This window comes from Rhincodon typus, chromosome 18 (assembly GCF_021869965.1).
Source record: "Rhincodon typus isolate 14 chromosome 18, sRhiTyp1.1, whole genome shotgun sequence".
Taxonomy (NCBI): domain Eukaryota; kingdom Metazoa; phylum Chordata; class Chondrichthyes; order Orectolobiformes; family Rhincodontidae; genus Rhincodon; species Rhincodon typus.
The window spans coordinates 51646212-51652211 of record NC_063349.1 but is presented as its reverse complement, the minus strand read 5'-3'; positions in this window follow the sequence as shown (position 1 = coordinate 51652211).

The following is a 6000-nucleotide window of genomic DNA, read 5'->3' as shown; positions in this document are numbered from 1 at the left end:
CTCCTATGATGCTGCTTGGCCTGCTGTGTTCATCCAGCTCTACACCTGGTTATCTCAGGTTAATAGCACAAATAGTTGTAATTTTTTGTAGATTTCAGGAACAGTACTGCAGATTGAAGGACAGCAAATGTAAGGAGGAAGGATGAAAATTGGGAGTTACAAACTGGTTAGCCTAACATTAGTAGTAGGGCAAATGCTGGATTCTATTATGAAGGATGTGATTCCAGCTCATTTGAACAAACACAAAGTAAACATGGATGTTTGAAAATGAATAATATTTAGCATTCCTCCTGGAGCTTTTTGAGGATATAACTACTAAAACAGATTTAGGAGAACCAGTAGATGTATTTGGATGTTAAGAAAGCTTTTGATAGAGTTCCACATAAGAGGTTATTGTGCAAAATCAAAGCATGTGGAACTGGTGGCAGTACACAGGCATGGATTGAGAATTGGTTAGTAGAAAGTAAACAGTTCAGGAATAAATGGATTGCATTTGGAGTGGAAGGCAATGACAAGTGATTTGGATGAGGGAATTGAGTGTATTCTTTCCAATTTCACTGACAACAGAAAACTCAGTGTGAGTAGTATGGAGGACATTAAGAGGCTTCAGGTTGATTTAGACAAGTTGAGTAACTGAACATTGCATGGCAGATGCAGAGTAAAGTGGATACACTTCAGTCAGAAAGCAGAATGGCAGAGTATTGTTTGAATGCTGATAGATTGGGAAGGCTGATGTACAAAGGGTAGATGTCCTTGTACACAGATGGCAAGCGTGCAGATGTATTAAGCAGTTAGGAAGGCAAATGATATGTTAGCCTTCATTGCAAGAGGGTTTGAGTACAGGAACAAAGAGGAACGTAATTTCATTGCAATTCAAGCACCTCACTTTTGATTTAAAAAAAAGAACAAAATGGCATGAATTATCATGTGTTTTTTTAGTTACCCAAGTTACCAACTATACACATTATGCTTCTCACGTCTTAGCAGTTTGTTATTTCCATCAGTCTCTGCATATGCATCGCACACGTAGTCCTTAAATTGTGCTGGTCACTTAAAGGAACGTGTGCATGCTATTGTCATTGGCTGTTTATTTAGTTCATCTTGTTTCACCAAGGAGTGTCATTCTTGTGTAACTTCTTGTTGCAGTGGTGGACTGTTTTGTTCTAATTCTGGCGTTGTGTTGCCATGGACCTCTGGGTCTGACGGTTGGTGTGTGTTCTGTGTAGGTGCTACATTCACCTCTTCCTGATCCGACCCAAGTTGAGGAACAGATTCTGCAGGTAGACATATGTGTGCCTATGTTTACGACATGGATGTGCTGGTGTTGGCCTGGGATGGACAAAGTCAGTTGTCAGATGGCACCAGGTTATAGTTCAACAGGTTTATTTGAAATCACAAGCGTTCGCAGCGTAGCGTCTTCATCAGGTGAAGTGGGAGAGAAACACATAGAACACAGAATTTATGGGCAGAGAGATCAAAAGACCATACACATGGTGTGAGTGGAGTGTCGAATAATAAGTCCCTGCAGGTAATCCGAAGTGTTAGACAGTGTGAGTAAAGTGTTAACAGCTGAATAACAAGCGAAGGTGTGACTCATAATCCGATTAAATGAGGCAGAGAGATAATTACAAAAAATTAAAAATAAGGTGGTGCTGGAGACAAACCAAATGACTGGAATAACATGATAGGTATAAGAGTCGCACGCCAAGAGTCTAACCAAAGTAACAAGTAATCGAAAACTGTACAAACTAATTGACGTATAGATATCATAACAAGTTATCCAGGTGATGGTGACAAAACAGGACAATAAGGAAGATTTTACAGATATAGAACAGTGTGGTGGGGTCACATATAGCGCGACATGAACCCAAAATCATCTTTATGAGGCCATCTTCGTGGGTATGGAATTTGGCTATCAGCCTCTGCTTGCTGATTCTGTGTTATTGTGTATCCCAAAGGCCGCCTTGGAGCACGCTGAAGACTGGAAGCTGAATGTCCTTGCCAGCTGAAGTGTTCCCCCACAGGGAGGGAACATCCCTGTCTAGCGATTGTTGCACGGTGTCCATTCGTCCGTTGTCATATCGTCTGCATGGTCTCGCCAATATACCGTGCCTCGGGGCATCCTTGCTTGCAGCGTATGAGATAGACAACATTGGCCGAGCCACATGAGTATCTGCCGTGTACATGGTGGGTGGTGTTCCCATGTGTAATAGTAGTATCCATGTCGATGATCTGACATGTCTTGCAGAGATTGCCATGGCAGGGTCATGTGGTGTTGTTGTCGATGTTCTACTGAAAATTGGGTAGTTTACTGTACTATTAGGTTTGGCGGTTGTTTGAAGGCGAGAAGCGGAGGCATAGGCATGATGTTAGTGAGATACTCATTGTCATCGATGACATGATGAAGGCTGTGAAGAACATGGCGCAGTCTCTCTGCTCCGGGGAAGTACAGGACGATGAAGGGTACTCTGTCGGTCATATCCTGTGTCTGAGTTCTGAGGAGGTCGTTGTGGTTTCTCGCTGTGACACGTGATCAATGAGCTGAGCATTGTATCCCATTCTTACGAGGACGCCTTTCAGCATCTTTAGATGTCTGTCACGTTCCTCCTTATCTGAGCAGATCCTATGTATATGCAGGGCCTGTCCATAGGGGATGGCTTCTTAAACATGTTTAGGGTGGAAGCTAGAATAGTGAAGCATCATGAGATTATCCATGGGCTTGTGGTAGAGTGAGGTGCTGATGGAGATGCGTGTCCTTGATGGAGATGCGTGTGTCCAAGAATTGGACTGATTCTGAAAAGTAGTCCATGGTAAATCTGATGGTGGGATGAAACTTGTTGATATTGCTATGTAGTTATTCAGTGATTCCTCACCATGAATCTGAAGGAAGAAAATGTTGCTCATGCATCTGGTGTATAGTGGTGGTTGAAGGTTCTGAACAGCGAAGAAGCCTTGCTCAAATTTGTGCATGAAAATGTTGGCATATTGAGGTGCAAGTTTGGTCCCCCTAACTGTTCTGTGTGTCTGGATAAAGGGCTGGTTGTAGAAATTGAGGATGTTGAGGATGAGGATGAAGCAGATGAGTTGTAGAATGGCATTTGGAAATTGTCAGTTGGTGATTATTGAGTACTGAGGCTGTTGCGGCGATGCCATCATTATGGGGTAAGCTGGTGGAGAGTGCCGAAATGTCCATTGTGACGAGGAACATTCCTGGTTCGATGGTGACATGGTGGCTCAGTGATTAGCAACACAGATCCAGGAACCTGAGGTTGATTCTACCCTTGGATGATGGTCTGTGTGGAGTTTGCACATTCTCTCCATGTATGTATGGATTTCCTCGGGGTGCTGTGGTTTCAAAGATGTGCAAGTTAGGTGGATTGGCCAGGCTGAAGGGCCTGTTTGCACACTGTAGGGATTCTATGAATTCTATGGACTGATCCGTGGGTGCTGAGTTTCTGTAAGAAATCTGTAGTGTTGCGACAGAAGCTGGCTCCTTCCTGTACAATGGGTTTCAAAATGTCCTTGACATAGCCAGAGAGGTTCTCACACAGGGTCCCATTGCCTGATACGATGGGATGTCCAGGTGTGTTGGCCTTGTGTATCTTAGAAGGCAGTAGAAGTCCTCAATGTGAGAACTATATGGAATGAGAGTGCGTAGGATACTCTGAAGGTCTGGACCAAAACTTTTCATCAGTCTGTTCAGTTGATGCATTTTGGTCTGATCGGCAGGTATTTGTCGAAAGTATTCCTGTTTGTTCAGATGTTGGTACACATCTTGCAGTAGTCTGTTCTATTCTGTATGACAATGGCTCCTCCTTTGACTGCTGGTTTGATGAAAATATTGCAATCGGTTCTGAGAGCACGGATTGTGCTTGGGTGACATTTTGCACTATGTTATGAGCACGGCTGATGAATCTGGTATTAATGTATCTCCTGACGGCTTGAATTTATATGTCGAGCTGAGGGCAGCAGCCTTCTGGAGGGGTCCAATTCAACTCCTTTTTCTTTGGCCACTGCACCACGGATCTCTCTGTCGACCGTTCCGGTTTGTTGGTTGTCTCATTGGGCTCGTTGCTGAATTCCGCTGTGTCTGCCGCCAAACCAATGGCGTCTATTTGGTAGTGGGGCAGAAATTGAGCTGTCGACTGAGAACTTTGATTTCGTCTGGTTGAAGGGTGTGGTCAGGCAAGTTGATGATGGATTTCCCTGCGGTGGTACTGGTTTCAACCATTGTACCAGGGGTGATTTGGTTATTGCTGGTGGTGATGCCAAGTTTCTCCAGTTTCTTGTTCTGTAAGAAATCTGTAGTGTCACAACAGAAGCTGGCTCCTTCCTGTACAATGGGTTTCAAAATGTCCTCTATTCTTCCTACCAAAGTACATAACCTCACACTTTGAAGTGTGCATGTAGGTGGTGTAGTTCAGTTTCCTCACCTGCTTGGCAGTGTCTTGTAGCTGGTCCAACTTATCCTGAGCGCAAGCTGTGACATGGACTCTATCTTGATTTCAAGGGTGCGACATCTGCAGTAGAGTTGGTGTACAAGATGGTTGAAGAGTGTGTGAGAGGTGCGATGGTGGAGTCTCTTGGGGTGGTCTGTGTTGTAGGTTTTGATACCAGGTATGTGGTTGTCTCCAGCACCACCTTATTTTAAATTTTTTGGCATTATCTTTCTGCCTCATTTAATCAGGGGCAGTACTGTGGCTCAGTGGTTAGCATTGCTGCCACACAGTGCCAGGGATCTGGGTTCCATTCCAGCCTCAGGTGACTGTGTGAAGCTTGCCCTGTGTCTGTGGGTTTCCTCCCAGAGTCCAAACATGTGCAGGTTAGGTGGATTGACCATATTAAATTGCTCATGGTGTTGAGTGATGTGTAGGTTAGGTGGATTAACCACAGGAAATGCAGGGTTACATGGATAGGGTAGCGGAATGAGTCTGGGTGGGTTGCTCTTCAGAGAGTTGGTGTGGACTTGTTGGGCTGAATGGCCTGTTTCCATACTGTAGGGATTCTATTCTATAAATGGATTATGAGTCATCCCCTCACTTGTTGTTAAACTGTTGACACTTTACTCACACTGTCTAACACTTCAGATTACCTGCAGGGACTTATTATTCGACATTCCACTCACACCATGTGTATGGTCTTTTGATCTCTCTGCCCATAAATTCTGTGTTCTGTGAGCTTCTCTCTCACTTCACCTGACAAAGGGACTATGCTCCGAAAGCTTTGATTTCAAATGAAACTGTTGGACCATAACCTGGTGTCGTGTGACTTCTGACTGTATTTACGACAGTATGTCTGGCCGCTCACTTCCACTGTGTATGATTGAGGTGACAGATGATCCATACAGGTCCCAAGTTACCACTTGAACTTACCTTTGTTGAGATTGTTTAATGTTTGTTCCCCGACTGTCACTTCAATAATCAACTCTTGACAATGGTTTAGCAATCTAATTGAAATGAAATTTGGCTTTCTGCTGTTTCACGTTTTTTTATCGCTCACACTTGTTACTAATTCTGGTTTCAGTAACTTTCTTTGCTAGTTATGTGTGGCATGACATTCGTCTTTGTACTGAATTTTTCTCCATGCCTAAAGCAGCTGTGTTTGTCCACTCAAGGATTGCCTTGTGTACAGCTCTGCAGGATTTATATGAATCTTTGTGATTTTCTGGAGGCTTTCACTGCTTCATCAGCCTTCCTCTGTGACTGTGGTTGTGCAGAGATGGTATGTGGTGTTGAATCTTCCAATCTTACATGAAACGACTGAATTTTTCACTCATGAAAGAAGGGTCATTGTCAATGTTGGGAATTCCATAATGGCTGAGTGTACTTTTAGGAATTTAACAATCTCAGGTAGTTATTGAGTCAACTGGCCCACCTCCCAGCAGTCAGAATAGTATTCTGCTGTGACAAGATAACCAGTTTCTGCAACTGTGAAGAGATTTACTCCCAGCTTCAGCAATGGTCCGTCTGCAATGTTATGTTTCAACAGTGCATCTCTGGC